Consider the following 18,987-nt stretch of genomic DNA (forward strand, 5'->3'; position numbering starts at 1 on the left):
CTTTGTGAGCGACGCGCCCCACCCTGCATCCTCTCTGGGACCGCGATGGCCCCTAGCTGCCGCGTCTCTCCGGTCACCCTCCCGGGGTCAGCGCCGGCCGCCGGCTCTCCAGGCAGGTGGAGGTCCGTGGCGCACCGAGGCGCCCTCCCTTCGCTGGCTGCAGACCCCGCCGCGCCCTGCCGCCTCCTGTCCGCCCTCGCGGAGCCCTCGCCCGCCGGAGCGCCGTCTCCAGGCGGCTCCCCCTCAAGAGTAGGAACCGCGAGCTAACTCCGCTTGGGGGCTGATGGAAAAGGTACCAGAAGGCAGTGTCTGTTTTCTCGTAACTTCTTTCCAGCCAAGAAAATGTGATGTTTATTCCCTATTTATTTTAACTACCCTTTGTTGTAAAAATAAGGAGCTGGTCATGGAAGGAGAAGTCCACAGGAGGAAAGGGCGCATAATCCTACTCTATGAATCAAACTGTTTTTCCATGTTCACGCATTTCACGTAGTTGTATACATTGTGTTCTTCGTGTCACCTGTTTGTGTGTGTTTCACATTTTCTAAACTCTAAGTCGTTCCGGGCCACCCGCCTGCACGCACTGCCCTCGGGCTAAGGGGCGGGCTCGACGTGCAGGCCGGTGGCCGCAGGCAGCTGGTGCCGGGCCAAGCCGCGTCGGCGGGGCCGTACCCGCCGAGCTCGCTCTCACTGTATCCTTCCGCTCCTTCTCTGGCTGCTGCGTGGGCTGGATTCCTTCAAGGCCTCCCCTCCTCCGCAGCGCCAGCGCGCAGACGCTGACTCGAGGCCCAGCCCCTGCACCGCGGGCAGGGCACAGCAGGCAGACACAGCAGGCATGCTGCTGTATTTTTAGGTGGGCTGGCATGTCTGCCTGCCCCAACCCACTGTGTGTTTCTCGGCGGGCAGCAAATATATCTTTTATTTCAAGGTCCCCAGCAGGGGCGTAGAAGTACACCTCCCACAGAGTCAGACAATAAAAAAACGCACATGTGGGGTCAGGATCCTTCTGCCCGGACTGGGCTTCCAGGCCAATACTCTCCCACACTTTTTTTGTAAAAGCCTTCTCTTTAGAGAGTCATGTTATCTCCCTGCACCACCACCCGCCCCCGTTATTCCCAGCATTCCTCATCCCCTCTGTCCTGCCCCCAGGCTCACCCAGGACTTTCTGGAATCCGAGTCTGATTCATAACCCTTCTTTCCCAGTAACTAGGACTTAACCTTTTCAACCTTGAGTCTCTTGACCTTGAATCCTTTGCCTTCCCCCACCTTCAGCTACCCACACCCCAAATTTTATCTCCTCCAGGATGTGCCTTATCCAGAAATCTAACTTTAATATCTCCCTTCTCATCCACAACTTTTTTTTTCTTTTAATTTTTTATTAATTAAAAAAAATTACAAGAAACAAACATTCCCAACACATAAACTCAGCAATTCACAATATCATCACATAGTTGCATATTCATCAACATGATCATTTCTCAGAACATTAGCATCAATTCAGAAAAAGAAATAAAAAGACAACAGAAAAATATAACAAACAGAAAAAAAATTTTTTACAGGCCATACCCCTTACTGATCCCTTTCATTGATCACTAGCATTTCAAACTAAATCTATTTTAACATTTGTTCCCCCTATTATTTATTTTTATTCCATATGTTCCTCTCATCTCTTGACAAGGTAGATAAAAGGAACATCAGACACAAGGTTTTCAAAATCACACAGTCACATTGTGAAAGCTATATCATTATACAATCATCATCAATAAACATGGCTACTGGAACATAGCTCTACATTTTCAGGCAGTTCCCTCCAGCCTCTCCCTTACATCTTGGATAACAAGGTGATATCTACTTAATGCATAAGAATAACCTCCAGGATAACCTCTCGACTCTGTTTGGAATCTCTCAGCCATTGACACTTTGTCTCATTTCACTCTTCCCCCTTTTGGTCAAGAAGGTTTCCTCAATCCCTTGATGCTGGGTCTCAGCTCATTCTAGACTTTTTCTCAATCCCTTGATGCTGAATCTCAGCTCATTCTGGGATTTCTGTCCCACGCTGCCAGAAAGATCCACACCAGAGTCATGTCCCATGTAGACAGGTGGAGGGTGGTGAGTCTGCTTGCTGTGTTGGCTGGAGAGAGAGGCCACATCTGAGCAACAAAAGAGGTTCTCTTGGGGGTGACTCTTAGGCTTAATTTTAAGTAGGCTTGACCTATCCCCTGTGGGGTTAAGTTTCATATGAACAAACCGCAAGACTGTGGGCTCAGCTTATAGCTTTGATTGTCCGCACTGCTTGTGAGAATATCAAGAATTCAACTTGGGGAAGTTGAGTTTTCCCCCGTTCTCACCATTCCCCGAAGGGGACTTTGCCAATACTTTTCCACTCACTGATCAAATCACTCTGGGATTCATCAGGGCATCACCTGGACAAACCAACAAAATCTCATGTCCTATACAAAGTTCCATGTACTTAAGGTGTTCAATCAACTATCTACATAAGTTATATTAGGAGATGCCCTTGTCAAAGTATAGATTTGTACCAAATAAACATTTTTTGCTTTAGTCTCACACATTAGTTGAAATTTTAAAATATTAAGTACCATCTATTTTCAGCACACTGCAGTAATGACATTCTTTTGTTCTTCCTCATGCAAAAACATTTTTTAAATTTGTACATTTAGTCACTATCATTATACACTCTAGGCATTCCTAGATTACACCATCTCAATCTTTATCGTCTGTCTTTCTTTGTGATTTCATTTATGCCCCAGCCCTCTTCCCTCTATCATTCTCATATGCAGCTTCATTCAGTGTTTTAACATAATTGTATTACAGTTAGGTAATATTGTGCTGTCCATTTCTGAGTTTTTATATTCAGTCCTGTTGCACAAGCTGTATCCCTTCAGCTCCAGTTACCCAATATCTTACCCTATTTCTATCTCCTGATGGTCTCTGTTACCAAGGAAATATTCCAAGTTTATTCACTAATGTCAGTTCATATCAGTGAGACCATACCGTATTTGTCCTTTCGTTTCTGGCTAATCACACTCAGCATAATGCCCTTAAGGTCCATTCATGTTGTTACATACTTCATAACTTTATTCTGTCTTAAAGCTGCATAATATTCCATCTTATGTAAATGTCACAGTTTGTTTAGCCAACTGTCTGTTGATGGACATTTTGGCTGTTTCCATCTCTTGGTAATTGTTAATAATGCTGCTATAAACATTGGTGTGTAAATGTCCATTTGTGTCCTTGGCCTCATGTCCTTTCAGTAGAGACAGCATATAGATGGGTCCTGTTTTTTAATCCATTCTGCCAGACTATGTCTTTTGATTAGAGAGTTTAATCCATTAGCATTCAGTGTTATTACTGCATGGGTAGTACTTTCTTCTACTATTTTGCCTTCTGGATTTTATATGTCATCTAATTTTCCTTCTTTTTACCTTTACTCATAGTCTTCCTTTCTACACTCTTCTCCACACCTCTCTCTTCTGTCTTCGTACCTGTCTCTAGTGTTCCCTTTAGTATTTCTTGCAGAGCTGGTCTCTTGGTCACAAATTCTCTGTGATTTTTTGTCTGAAAATGTTTTAATTTCTCCCTCATTTTTGAAGGACAATTTTGCTGGATATAGAATTCTTGGTTGGCAGTTTTTCTCTTTTAATAATTTAAATATATTATCCCACTGTCTTCTCACCTCCATGGTTTCTGCTGAGAGATCTGCGCATAGTCTTATTGGGCTTCCCTTGTATGTGATGGATTGCTTTTCTTTTGCTGCTTTCAAGACCCTCTTTTTCTCTTTGACCTCTGACATTCTGATTATTAAATGTCTTGGAGTATGTCTATTTGGATCTATTCTCTTTGGGGTACGCTGCCCTTCTTGGATCTGTAATTTTAAGTCTTTCATAAGAGTTGGGAAATTTTCAGTGATAATTTCCTCCATTAGTTTTTCTCCTCCTTTTCCCTTCTCTTCTCCTTCTGGGACACCCACAACATGTATATTCATGCGCTTCATATTGTCTTTCAATTCCCTGAGTCCCTGCTCATATTTTTCCATTTTTTTTCCTATAGTTTCTGTTTCTTGTTGGATTGCAGATGTTCCGTCCTCCAGTTCAGAAATCCTATGTTCTGTCTCTCGAAATCTACCATTGTAGGTTTCCATTGTTTTTTTCATCTCTTCTACTGTGTCTTTCATTCCCATAAGTTCTGTGATTTGTTTTTTCAGACTTTCAGTTTCTTCTTTTTGTTCTTTCCTTGCCTTCTTTATATCCTCCCTTAATTCATTGATTTGGTTTTTGATGAGGTTTTCCATGTCTGTTCGTACATTCTGAATTAATTGTTTCAGCTCCTGTATGTCATTTGAATTGTTGGTTTGTTCCTTTGACTGGGCCATATCTTCAGTTTTCCTAGTGTGATTTGTTATTTTTTTGCTGGCATCTAGGCATTTAATTACCTTAATTAGTTTATTCTGGAGATTGTTTTCACTTCTTTTATCTAGGGTTTTCTTGCTGGGTGAATTTGTTGTCTATCTGTTCTTTGACATTTCGTTCAGCTTTATCTGAACCTTTAGCTTAAGTTTTGTTTAACAGAGGAGAATTTTTCAGTTCTTGTTTTCTTGTTTCTTGCCCTGCTTATATGGTGCCTTTCCCCCAAGGGTCTACTTAGATATTATGGACCCCAGCCAGATTTTCCCAGACCAAACTGGCCTCCTATCAGGAGGAAAGAGTCACCTGCATCAGTTCTCCCTGAGGGTGAGACCCAGCAGGTTGAAAGACTTTCCTGTGAAGTCTCTGGACTCTGTTTTTCTTATCCTGCCCAGTATGTGGCACTTGTCTGACTGCAGGTCCCACCAGCATAAGATGATGTGGACCTTTAACTTTGGCTGGGGGCATGGTGGAGACAGAGAAGAGGTTGTAGGCTGGTTTTAATGGCTTCAAATTATCAAGCCCTGGTGTCTGAATTCCTTGAGAGAGGGATTCCACCTGGGTGGGGCTTCACCCTTCCCCTGGGAAAGGCACAAGCTCCAGATAAGCCCCCAAAAGAGCTCACTTCTGCCTATGCCTGGGGCAGTTGCAGCCTGAAAAGTCCTGCCGCTGTATCCAGAGGCAGTCAAGCCTTTGTAGATTCACAGCCACAAAAACCTCTGTTTCCTTCTTTTTTTTTTTTCCCCTTTTTCTGTCAGTCCTGCCTCCTTGGCGCCGGGGCAAAAATGAGCAACCTCTGCTTTGATCAGGTTCACCTAAGCTGGGGGCCTATTTTTAGTAGTCAGAATTTGTTAATTAGTTCCACAATTGGCGTTTGACTGTGCTCAGTCCCTGCTGCTGGTAAAGTCCTTTCCTTTCCCCTCTGGGAAGCAGCCTGTGGGGGAGGGGCACAGGCCACTGCAGCTTTGGGAACTCACGGTTCTGGGGGGTGCTCGCAGCCGGTCCAGCTGGTCCAGACTGGGGTACGCTGTGTGTCTGGTCACTATCGTGGCTCCGGGAGCTGTTCTGTACTGTTTCTGGTTATTTAGTAGTTGTTCTGGAGGGCGAACTGAAATGAGCACGTTGTTAAGCCGCCATCTTGACCCGGAAGTCCACAACTTTTTATGGTTCCTATTCTCTGACACCCTCATTGCCATCACTCCCACTTCTTTTGTCACCCCCACCCCCACCCGCACCCCACCAACACCTCTGGCTGCTCAGACCCACTATTTTCCCCAAACATTAGCAGTCCCTTGCTATCTTCACAATTACTTATATAACAAGAACACACATTGCTACCTCAGGCCTTCTCTTTCCAATACACTCCACACACCGCGTCCTTCTGAGCTACTTGGCTAGCAGAACCCCAACCCTGGCTCCATCTAACAATTCTCTCTGTTGCTTCTCTGTTTTTAGCCCAAACTAGAGAAAAATGACCCAGGTTTGGGGACTGGTGACACCACAGATTCATGGTGTCTAACTGTACATAAGATAGCTGGACTGATAATCAGAAACCAAGTGTTTAAAGGCCTGACTCTGCCATTTTCTAGCCATGACAAGTTGCATGTGCTACTTCATCTCTGTAAGACTTGGTTTCCTCATCACTAAATGGGAATACCAAAACACACCTGCATCTAGGGTTCTTAAGAGGGTTAGGGCCTAGCACACCATTCATCATCAGTTAGCCCTGGTAATAATTGTCCCTATTGTTGGTGGTCCTTCTACATGTGAGCTATGGGAGATTTCTCCAGAGCTGTCACAGCTATTCCAAGACTTCATTCTTCTCTAGCCCCTTGCTTCTCATTTCCATAAACACATGTCATTTGCCATTCCCTTTACAGAGAAGACAAAAGCCCCTAGAGCAGACTTCAGCATTCTCTCATCCACGCTTATCTGTACTCTCTGCCCATTCTTACCTGTACTTTCATGGTTTGTCTTCCTCCTTCCCAAGGCTAACCCTCTCCTTGGCCTTCATATCTCAGCCTACCCATTTCCCCTGCTATCTGCTTCTGCCAACCATTTCCTTCACTGTCTTACACCTTCAACCATTCCAGTGGCTTCCTTCTACCACTTAGAGCAGGTCGGGACTTGCCTAACTTAACAAAATAAAAAGCTAAAGCCAACTTTTCTCTATTCCTCCCACTAATTACAACTGAAAACCCTGAATGGTATATAGAAAGTAAAAATAAGAAGACTTTAAAAGGCAGAGAGAAGAAGGCAGATTGACCAGCTAGGGACCTCAGGTCCTGAGGAATACACAGTAATAAGTTCCTTCAGTTTTCTTTTTGTTTCATATAACCCAGAATTGCAGCTGAAGATGATGGAAACCAGGAACCACCAACAGGCAAAGAAAGCCTGCTATCTGCAAGCCCCTGCTTGGGTGGTACCAGAGAAACCAAGTAGGAACCCAGACTTTCATCCCCACAGGGCTGTAATGGGATTCTGTGGGTTCCCACATGATGACTCAGGGCTTCCACCCCCATTTGACCATTTCACAGTAACAAGGCATCCTTCCTCCTCTACACTGGAGTGATGACAAAGGAGGCTTAGTGGAGAGTTAGACTTTTACCATTTTCCAAAAGTAACGTGTTCCCCCACCCCCACCCCCACATATATGTGAAAGCCATGTGGGGAGCAGGAAGGAAGCACGTCTACCCTTCTCAGCCTGAGAATTATCAGTGGCGGCCTAGTAAGAAGCTGAAATGCCCACCTTGTTCAACTGTAGCAAGGAGCCCTACTCCTTCTCATGTCAGCAGAGGTCAACGGGGGAAAGTGGATTTCTACCCCGACCTGGCAGAAATAAGGCAGTGCCCTCCTTTCTTCTGCTAAAGCATGCTAAAACAGAGGTTTAAAAAAATCACAAAGTCTCATAATATAAAATCCAAAATTTCCAGGTTTCAATTGAAAATCGCTCACTCTACCAATTTTAACCAAGAAGTTCTCAAATTGAATGAAAAAATAAAATCAATAGGCACCAACCCTGAGATGACAGAGATATTGGAGTTATCTGACAAAGATTTTAAGCAACTATCATAAAATGCTTCCACAAGCAATTATAAACACCCTTGAAAAAAAAATTATAAGGTCTAAGCAAATAAGCAGAAAATATAAAGAACCACATGGAAATTTTAGAGTTTAAAAATTCAATATCCAAAATAAAAACATGCAGTGGGTGGGCTCAACTGTGGACTGGAGGAGACAAGAAAGAAATAGTAAATTGGAAGATAAAATAACTGAAATTGCTCAATATGTACAACAGAGAGAAAACAGAATGAATAAAAAGGAACTACGCCTCAGGAACATGTGGGACTATTAAAAAAAATCTAACACATAAGCAGAGTCCTGGAAGAAGAGCAGAAGGCAGTTGGGGCTAAAAAAGTACTCAAAAAAATAATGGCTGAAAACCTCAAATTAGACAAAAATGTAAATCTGCAGATTCTAGAAATAGAACAAACAACAAAGAAAATAAACCCAAAGACATTCACACAAAGTTAAGCTTATGAAAACAAGAAACAAGGAAAAATTTTGGGAGCCGTGTAAGAGAAATGACACCTTACCTATGGGGGAAAACAATTTGAATGGCAACGTATTTCTCATTAGAACCAATGAGACCAGAAGGAAGTAGCATATTTTCTGAAGCAAAGTAAAGGACTTTGCTCTCAACCCAGAATCCTCTTTCAGTGAAAATATCCTTCAAAAATGAAGGCAAGGATGGGCCACAGTGGCTCAGCAGGCAGAGTTCTTGCCTGCCATGCTGGAGACCTGGGTTCGATTCCCAGTGCCTGCCCATGCAAAAAAAAAAAAAAAAGAAGGCAAAATCAAGATATTCCCATATGAAGGAAAACTAAAAGAATTTATCTCTAGCAAAGCCATCCTAAAAAAAATCTAAGAAAATTATGTAAACAGAAGGCAAACCATTCAAAAAGGAACCTTGAAACAACAGCAATAAAAAAGAAAACAGTAAGCAAAAATATGAGCAAATACAATAGACTTTCCTTCTCATCTTGAGCTGTCTAAATTATGTTTGATGGTTGAAGCAAAACTGGTAATTCTATCTGGTTCTAAGTATATGGAGAGGAAATTTTAAAAGATAATTATATTATAAATGGGAATGCATACAGAGATATAAAGGGAATTAAGATTTCTACCTTTCATGTGCATGGGTAAAATGACAACACCTTTAAACTATGATAAGTTATGTATTTAGAATGTAATATCTAGAAAAACCACTAAAAAAGCTATACAGTGAGAAACATTCAATAACACTATTTATAAATTACAATGGATTTCTTGAAATGTTTGAGAAACCTACAAAAAGACAGGAAAAAGAAAAAAGAGTAAAAAAACAAAAATAAAAAATAAATTGGAAGACTTAAGCCCTAACATATTATTAATTACATTAAATGTAAATGGTTTAAATACACCAGTTAAAAGACAATAATAGTAAAGTACATTTAAAAACATGATCCAATTATATACTGTAAGAAATTCACTTCATATAAATGGTTTTGGTAGGTGGAAAGAAAAATTATAAAGATAGATATACTATTCAAACATTAATCAAAAGAACATGAGTGACTCTATTAATATCAGATAAAGTAGACTTTAGAGCAGAGAAAAATAACAGAGACAGAGAAGTCCACTAAATAAATGATAAAAGGGTCGCTCCACCAAAAAGGCATAAGGAATCCTAAATCCCGACAACAGAGCTGCAAAAACGTGGAGTGAAACTAATAGAAATAAAAGGAGAAAAAATCATATTCACACTAAGTTGGACACTTCAACAACCTTTCCTCGACAATAGATAGAACAACTAGACATAAAGTCAACAAGGATATAGAAGATCTTAATAACACCATCAACCAACACAATGTAATTAGAACATTTATGGAACACTTTGCTAAAGCAGCAGAATAGCATTCTTTTTAAAGTACCCATGGAATGTATATCAAGATAAACCATATCCTGACCCCAATGGAATCAAACGAGAAATCAATCACAGAATAATAACAAAAAAATTTCCAAACACATGAAAACTAAACAACACACTTCTAAATAATCCATGAATTAAAGAGGAATCTCAAGGGAATAAAAATTACATTGAAATGAAAATACAACATACCACAATTTGTGGGACACTGACAAAGCAATGATGAGAAGGAAATTTATATTACTAAAAGTATATTTTAGAAAAGAGGAAACGTCTCACATAAATAACCTAATCTACCACCATTAGAACTAGAAAAAGGAAAGAAAAACAAATCCAAATAAAGCAGAAGGATGAAATTATTTAGTGGAAGACAATGAAGTTGAAATCAGAAAATAATAGAGAAAATCATGAATTAAAACTGGTTTTAAAAATATTAATAATACAACATCTAGCAAGACTGAAAAGAAAAAAGGAAGATGCAAATTACCAATATCAGAAATGAAGTGGAGTATCACTGCAGATCTTTCAGCCATCAAAAGATAATAAAGAAGTACTATAAACAACTTTACATACATATATTTGACAACTAACATGAACTAGACCAATTTTTTGAAAAAGATACACTACCATAACTCATTCAATATGAAAAAGATCATTTGAATAGCATCATAAAAAATTAAAGTAATATAATTCACAGCTGAAAACTCCCAAAAAACAAATCTCCAGCCCAGAGGTTTTCACTGAAGAATTCTACCAAACATTTAAGGAATTAACACCAATGCTACACAATCCCTTCCAGAAAACAGATCATGAGGGAAAATTTCCCAATTCATTTTTTGAAGCTAGTATTCCTTGATACCAAAATCAGATAGGACAATTGAAAACTACAAAACAATATTCTTTATTAATATAGATGCAAAAATTTTTCCTTAACAAAATTTTCACAAGAAGAATTCATCAATATATTAAAATATTTATATACCATGACCTAGAGGGATTTATTTTAAGGATACAAGGCTGGTTTTACACTAAAAATGAATCAATGTAGCTTGCCATGTTAACAGACTAAAAAATTAAAATCACATGATCATCTTAATTGACGCCAGAAAAGCATTTGACAAAATTCAATATCCATTTATGATAAAAAGTCTCACAAAATAGAAATAGAAGGGACTTCATTTGATAAAGAATATCTACCAAAGCTACTGCTAACATTGTACTTAATATCAAAAGACTGAATGCTTTCCCCTATAATATTGGGAAAAAGGCAAAAATGTCCCTTCTCACCACTTTTATTCAACATAGTGCTGGAAAGTCTACCTAGACAATAAGGTAAGAAAGGGCATACATGTTAGACTGAAAGAAATAAAACTGTCCCAATTTTCAGATGACGCAATTGTCTATGTGAAAAATACCAAGAAATGTACTGAAAACAAACAAAACCCTGCTAGAACTGATAAGTGAGTCCAGCAATATTGCAGTATACAAGATAAACCATGCAAAAATCAATTGTGTTTCTGTGTACCCAGAATGAACAGGTAGACAGAAAAGTTAAAAACACAATAGCACATAATCACTCAAAAATATGAAACAATTAATTGTAAATACAACAATAAATGTACAGGATTTATATGCTGAAAACTACAAAAAGCTGATGAAAGAAATAAAAAAAAAATCTAGAAAATGAAGAGGGATATGATGTTCGTGGATTGGAAGACTCGATCAAAATAGTAAAGATTTCAATTTTCCCCAAATGGATATACAGATTTAATGCAAATCTTATCAAAATCACAGTAAGATTCTTTGTAAATATAGACAAGCTTATTCTAAAGTTTATGTAGAAGAAGAAAGTGGAAGGAGCCATTTTACCTGATTTCAGGACTTACTACAGTGGTCAGAATGATGTGATATTGACAAAAGGACAGAAACACAGATTAATGGAAGAGAACAAAGAATCCAGAAATAGCCTCACATAAGTACGGCCAATTGACTTTTGACAAAGGTGCAAAAAGCAATTCATTGAAAGAAGATAGTCTTTTCAACAAACGATGCTGGAGCAATTGTACATCTATGCCCCCAAAATGAACCTCAGCCTAATCTCACACCTTAAACAAAAATTAACTTAAAATGGATCATAGATTTAAATGTAAGGACAATAAACTTATCGAAAAAAAACATGAGATAATCTTCAATACTGATGACTTATTAAGAATTCTTAGACATGACACCAAAAGCACAATCCATGAAACAAAAACTGATAAATTGGACTTTATCAGATTTAAAAATGTTTTACTTTATGAAAGATCCATAAAGAGGATGAAAATAAAAGCTACAGACTGGAAGAAATATTTGCAAATAACTTTTCTGAAAAAATTCACATCTCTAACATATAAAGACCTCTCAAAACTCAAAATAAAATTTAAAACAGCAATCCCATTAAAAATGGGCAAAAAAACATGAAAAGACATTTCGTCAAAGAGGATATACAGATTACAAATAAGCACGTGAAAAGATGTTAATGTCATTAGCCAATAGGGAAATGAAAACTAAAGCCACAAAAATGAAATATTATTACATACCTATTAGAACAGCTAAAATAAGCAATAGTGACTGTGCTGGTTTGAAAGGAAGTTTGCCCTCTAGAAAATCCATGTTTTAATCAAAATCCCATTTCATAAAGGTAGAATAATCCCTATTCAATACTGTATGTTTGAAACTGTAATCAGATCATCTCCCTGGATGAGGTAATTTAGTCAAGAGTGGTTGTTAAACTAGACATGTCTCCCCCCATTTGGGTGGGTCTTGATTGGTTTATTGGAGCCTATAAAAGAGGAAACGTTTTGGAGAATGGGAGATTCAGAGAGAGCAGCACCACAAAGCAGAGAGTCCATGAGCCAGTGACCTTTGGAGATGAAGAAGGAAAATGCCTCCTGGGGAGCTTCATGAAACCAGAAGCCAGGAGAGAAAACTAGCAGATGACGCCATGTTCGCCATGTGCCCTTCCACTTGAGAAAGCAATCGTGAACTTCATTAGCCTTCTTGAACCAAGGTATCTTTCCCTCCTGGATACCTTTGATTGGACATTTCTATAGACTTGTTTTCATTGGGGCATTTTCTCAGCCTTAGAACTATAAACTAGCAACTTATTAAATTCCCCTTTTTTAAAAGCCATCCCATCTCTGGTATATTGCATTCTGGCAGCTAGCAAACTAGAACAGTGACAATATCAAATGCTGCAGAATGCAGTGAAATGGATCACCCATATATTGCTAGTGGGAATGTAAAATGGTGCAGTCCCTCTAGAAAATAGTTTGGCAGTTTCTTAAAAAATTAAACATACAAATACTGTATGATACAGCAATTGAATTCCTGGGCATTTATGCCAGAGCACTAAGAATTTGTCCACCTACAAACCTGTACACAGTTGTTCATAGCAGTTTTATTTGTAACAGTCAAAAGCTGGAAACAACCAAAATGCCTCTCAATAGATGAGTAGCTAATTAAAGTGTGGTTCATCCATATCATTACCATTGAGCAATAAAAATGAGCTATTGAAAGGGCTGTAAGGGGAGATCAGTGGTAGAATTCTCACCTGCCATGCGGGAGACCCAGGTTGAATTCCTGGCCCAAACGAAAAACCAAACTGAAAAAAAATTCAGCAAATGGTGCTGCAATAAGGGGATACTCACATGAAAAAAGAATGAAATGTGATCCCTGCCATACAGTGTACAAAAAAAGATGTGTTGATACACACACAACAGTTTGAGTGGATCTCAAAGGCATTGTCCTGAGTTTAAAAAGCCTATCTCAAAATATCATGTGGTCTATGATTCCATTTATATGACATTATCAAAATGACAAAATTATAGACAGGGAAAACAGATTGGTGGTTGTCAGATGCTAGGGATGGTGGGAGGGGGGTTTAGTGTGACTATCAAGGCTTTGTGTACCTTGAGTGAGGTGGTAGCCACGCAAATCTACACATGATAAAAAAAAAAAAGAGGACAGAATTATACATAACCACATTGTACCAATGTCAAATACCTGGTATTAATATTGTACTATAATTATATAAGATGTAATTAGTGGGGAAAGTGGGTGAGGAGTACTTTCTCTGTGAATCTATAATTATTTCAAAAAAGGTTTGACAAAGTATTTTTAAGACATAAATAAACAGCTTTGGAAGCAGTCAGATCTAATTAAAAGCAAAATAAAACTAAAAAAGAAACATCTTTCCCTTCTAACTTGCTGCCCAACTTTTGCCTTTCTCTGACTTCATCTCAACTTTCAGTGTTGGTGAAAGAGTTGTCTGCACTCCGCCTTCACTCCCTCATCACCCTCTATACTTCACACTCACTGGCAACTTCCCAGTTGCCAAATGCAATTGAAGCAGTCCTTATTTAACTGATCCATCTTGCCATTGGATGTTATTGACCCCTCCTACCTTCTTCACACTCCATCCCTGGCTTTCCTCTTACTGCTAAGGCCACTCCTTCCTGGTCTTCTTTCACCCACTCTGTGAATATTGATATGCCTTAGGATTCTGGCTTCATTACTCTTCTACCTTCTCTCCACATATTCTCCCTCAGTGATTTCATCCACAAAAATAACTCCAGTGGCCTCACTATTCAAATGGCCTACTGAACATGTCCCTTTTGAGATGCCAGGGAACTTAAAACTCAGCATGCCCTAAACTTACCTGAATTTATTTCCATTCCTCCCAAATCCACTCTTCTCCAATATCCTGTGATATAAGTAAAGGCAGCATCCCTCACCCAGATGTCCAAATCACTAACCTGAAATATCCTTGCCGCCCCTCCCTCCTTGACCTCCCATATCCAACCATGCTCCAAGGCCACATAGAAGACCTCCTACTTCAAGCCTCAAAGCCACCTCGCTCTTCTCTCTCCTTTCCTCCATCCAGAAAATGACCTCGGGCATCTCCTGCTCGGGTCTGTGGGTCTCATCATCTACCTGCCTCATCTTCTATCCTGCAGCCAGAGAACTGTCTAAAGTACAGCTATGACTCCCTCCCAACCTAAAATCCCTTCAATTGCTCTCATTATCTTTATGACAAAATTCATCCTTTCGTTAAACAGAATTTTATTAAGCACCTACTGTGCATCAGATACTATTCTAAGAACAGGGAATAGACAATTCCATAGATTCTATTCAGTAGAGCAACGAAAAATAAACAAAGTTCCTACCGTCATAGAGCTTACATTCTAGTAGGTGGCAGTGTGGAAGGTGGACAATAAATTCTAAAGGAAAAATAGAGCAGTTAGAGGACAGAGGTCCGCAAGGTGGGCAATGAAAGTGGCATACTGTGGAATAACTTGGTCAGAGGAAGTCTCTCTGCTTTGATAATGACACTGGGACAGAGATCTGAGGGGAGGAAGTAAGAAAGCCATATGAATATCTGGGGAAGAGCATTTTAAGCAGCGAGAAAAGGAAGTGTAAAATACTGCGGTGGGAGTATTCCTGGAGAACAACCAGGAGGCCACCATGGCCGATTTAGAAAGGTTGGAGAGAGGGATAAGAGGTAGTGTCAGAAAGGCCATGGGTCCCAGGTTGTGTGGGCTCTTATAAAGACTATACAGTCCATGGCAAACCACAGGAGGTCTTCACCACCTAGTCCCTTCCTCTTCTTTGGCCTTCTCACTTGCTGTCCTGGCCCAGGCTCCTTGTACCGTGCTCTCCCTCTCATCCTAGGATCTGCCTGTCCTGCAGTTACCTAGAACAACTGTTTCTCTCTCTGCCTAGCCAAACCCTCCTTTCTCTTCAAATATCAGCCTAGACATCACCTCTTCTGGGAAGCTCTCTGTGGTAGTTTGAATAATATATTCCAACAAACTCATGTTCTTCGTCTTAATCTGGGTCCCTCTGGGTCGTGACCCATTATACATAGGACCTGTTGAAGATGTTATTTTCAGTTAAGGTGTGGCCCAAATGAATAGGGCTGGACCTTAATCCAAATTACTGAAGGCATTATAAAAAGAACCCAGGAGTCACAGAAGGAGAAAGGAGTGGACATCACCATGTGACAGGAAGCAGAGATACAAACCAAGGAACCCCAAGGATTGCTGGCAGCCAGCATTAGATGCTGCAGTCTTCAGAGAGAAAGCAAGCCTTGCCGAGATCTTGATTCTGGACTTTCTAGCCCCCAAATCATGAACCAATTAATTCCTGTTTTTAAGCCAATACCAGTTTGTGGTATTTGTGATAGCTGCTCAGGCAATCTAAGACGCTGTCCCTAACACAACCATGCCACAAAGTGGAGCCCCTCCTGTGATTCCAACAGTGCCCCACAGCTTGATCCTACAAGGGCCCTTGTCTTTCTAAATTATAATTTTCTCTTCTAGGTTGGTAAAGTTTCTGTTCCCAGCTCCTGGTACAATGAGTGGTTAATAACAGACACAAATGTTGGAAGGAGTGAATGCCGGGCCCACTGGCTATGCCCCAGGCTGTTCTTCTTTTGCTGTAAGAAACCATGCAGTCAGAGTCTTCGTGCATCCGAGTTGCACGAAATTGAGGCAATGGGTAGCTGGGCAGTAATGGTCACTGTATCTGGTTTCTTTGAACCAAGGCACTTAGCAAATCATTACAGGCATTCCTTCTTGCTCTGTGCTCCTTCCACATTTTGCATTCTCATCAGCATGTGATCTTGTTCTCACATGATGAATCAGCTGGACTTGGATTATTCACTGATTTCAGCATTGGAAGGGAGCCTGTGGTGGAATGAAGCTGCCTGACTGCTGCTGGTGGAGGTGGGGTGGAAATTCACATACCCTCTCCGGACAGTATTTTCTCTATGTTCTAGATCTTAAAATTGTTCATATCTTTTGATTCAGAAATTTCATTTCTAAAAATAATCCTAAAGAAGTAACCAAAGATACGCACACATTGATATTCAATGCTGCACTAGGCTCCGTATTGAAAAGTTGGCAACAGCTTAAATATCTTCCAGTGTATGCCTGGTTAAATAAGTTATAATATATCCATATGACAAAAATGCATGATCACTAAAAATAAGATTTTTTAAGAATTGAAATGACTTAGGGAAATACAAAACAATTCCAAGTGATAAAAATGGGAAAAAGTTTATCTCAACCGAAAAAAAAAAAAAAAGACCAGAAGGAAACACCTTCCAATGTCATAAGTGGTTATTTCTGAATTATGTTATTGTTAAGTTTTAATTTTTGTTCTATTTCTTATATTTCTATAGTAAATAAATATTCCTTTTTCGAAACAATTTTTATTTTTAATTATGAAATATTCAGGCACTCAGACATGTAGGAAAAAATAAGACATGCATTAGGTCCTTCTTCATATAATAAAAAATAATTGATTATGGTGCATAAATATGAAAAGCAAAGTGGAAAAACCTTGGCAGGAGACTATAGAAGACCACATTTATGATCTCAAGTTAGAGAGGAAGCACTTTCTTTAAAAAGACAGGCCTCATTTAAGTATGGCTACCTAGCAAACCAGCCCAAAACGTAGTGGCTTAAAGCAACAACAATTTGTCATTGCTTATGATTCTGCAGGCAGGCAGTTTCGGCTGTGCTTAGCTGGGCAGTTCTTCTGGTCTTGACTGAGCTCACTCGTGCAGCTATGGTCAGCTGCTGGGATAGCTGGGGACTGGCCGTCAGGGTTTAGGCCACTGACCTCATCCTCCCAGTGGGTGGCCTCAGCCTGTTTTCATGGCTGTCGGCAGGGTTTCGAAGGCAGAGCAAACCGCCTTAGAACCTGTGCTTGGGTCTGGCACAGCATTACCTTCACTGCAAGGCTTTGGCCAAAGCAAGTGTAGAAATTTTTAAAGTATAGAAATATACTCCACCTCCTGACAGGAGTTGCTGCAAACACACGTGCACGGAGACATGCGTATTAGACGAAATAGTCCAGCCATTTGTGCAATCTACAAGAAATAAAAAAGCACAAACTAAAAAGGAAAAGATTGATACATTTGACTACATTAAAATTTAAAATGTCTTTATAACACAAGACACGGTAAACCTGTATTGCTTTTATAATCATAAAACAAAGTTAAATTAAACATAAATTTTTCAAGATGCTTTAGTAGACATAATGAGAATAGAAATATATATTTTTAAGCACTGAAGAACATCTATGAAAAAATCTGAACTTCCAAAATGGATCAATTATTGAATGAACAGTTTCATTATTCCTGAATATTTTCTCCTCAAACAAGTACAAGACTAAGTTAAATACTAAAGTACTCCTGCGGCATTTGAAAAAGAATCCCTTAAATGGAAATTGTTATTCTAGGACATATCTATTATATAGATTAAGGCACGCCTATTTGAAATTCTAAGTGCCTCACTGTCATCTTAACTCCTTACATTCCAGAAAGATTTTCAAACTAATCACCTGAATCTTAGGGATAAGTTCTCTTTTTAGAGAGCAGAAAAAAATGGAGGAATTGGATCTTTTCTGTCTTCAGGAGAGAATGATAAGAAGGAGCTGAGTCCAGAAAGAGACCAAGGAAACCAAAAAGCTTTTCTTCTCGGAGTCGGCGCTCAAGGGCTTGCTCTCACCCTTTTGTATGACTTTGACTGTGCCCCAAACACCAGTCACCCCTGTGGCCCTAACCCGGTGGCTCAATCCGAGGTTGACTATGAGCAAGTTAGAGTCAGACCATGTAATAAGTTATCCTAGTGGCTTCCCCCATCCACCAAGTGAAGAGAAGTGGTTGAGGGTTCTCGGTGACAGTGATAGAAGTGGACTTCTGAGGGCAGTGGGAAGCCTCCTGGGTCTATTCCCATGGTAAAAAGGGAAAAATTAACTGAGAAAAATGTTTCTGGCTTCTATCTGGTTTATACCCACAGAGGATTGATAAGAAAGTAAGAAAAAAAAAAAAGGCAGAGAGAGAGACGGAGAAAGTACAGAGTCTTCCAGGTGCTTTTGATTCATGTACCTTCCCCTTGCACTTACCTACCGCGCCAGCCAGCACGGGGGAAAGAGCCACGTTCTGGCTTAGAAGATGTGAAGAGCATTTGGGGCAGCGAGTCACCTCTGACTTTGAGGGGCCACGAAGGTGCCAGTTGAGAGGTGCTATGGTCTCCCTGACCAATGCACAGCAAATTCCTGCCAATGTGGGGTCCTGACGTAAAGCACCCCACTCAATATTTGCTGACCCAGCTCTCCCGGGGGCGGGGGGGGGGGGGCAAGATGGTGCTTCTATTCATAAGTGTCAGGACCCTGTTTGTGGGGATTCTTTAGCACTGGTTGATAATAAATATGGCAGCATCGTGGCCCTAGGATAGGTGCGAGGACTTTAGGCAGTTTGGACAAGGCCTGGAAAACCAAGGAGTATCAGTTCCTAAACCAGACCCGCAGGAGCTGCCAGGCTTTGCAGGAGGGACTGCCAGGGCAAGGCCATTCAGTCCTACTTACGTGGGTAAGGGAAGCTGAGACCAAGGCTGGCCTAGGGAGAAGGGATGGAGAAGGAAAATTCCAGGGAGAGAGATTAGTGTGTTCAAAAGAATGAGGCATGTTGGGTTGGAAAACTGTCCACAAATGAGCATCATTAGTGCCAGATCATGGACAGTCTTTACACTGAACTAAAAAAGTGGT

General features: G+C 40.2%; 1 long non-coding RNA gene across 1 annotated transcript in view; it reads left to right on the top strand.

Annotated features, from left to right (window-relative positions):
* The first annotated feature begins 63 nt into the window (after positions 1-63).
* Positions 64-18,987, top strand: part of LOC143657941 (uncharacterized) — a 43,509-nt gene continuing 24,585 nt past the window's right edge. Inside the window, exon 1 of the long non-coding RNA XR_013163031.1 lies at positions 64-292. This is a non-coding gene — a long non-coding RNA (uncharacterized LOC143657941). The remainder of the gene's footprint in view (positions 293-18,987) is intronic.

This window comes from Tamandua tetradactyla, chromosome 15 (assembly GCF_023851605.1).
Source record: "Tamandua tetradactyla isolate mTamTet1 chromosome 15, mTamTet1.pri, whole genome shotgun sequence".
In the NCBI taxonomy this organism is placed as follows: Eukaryota; Metazoa; Chordata; class Mammalia; order Pilosa; family Myrmecophagidae; genus Tamandua; species Tamandua tetradactyla.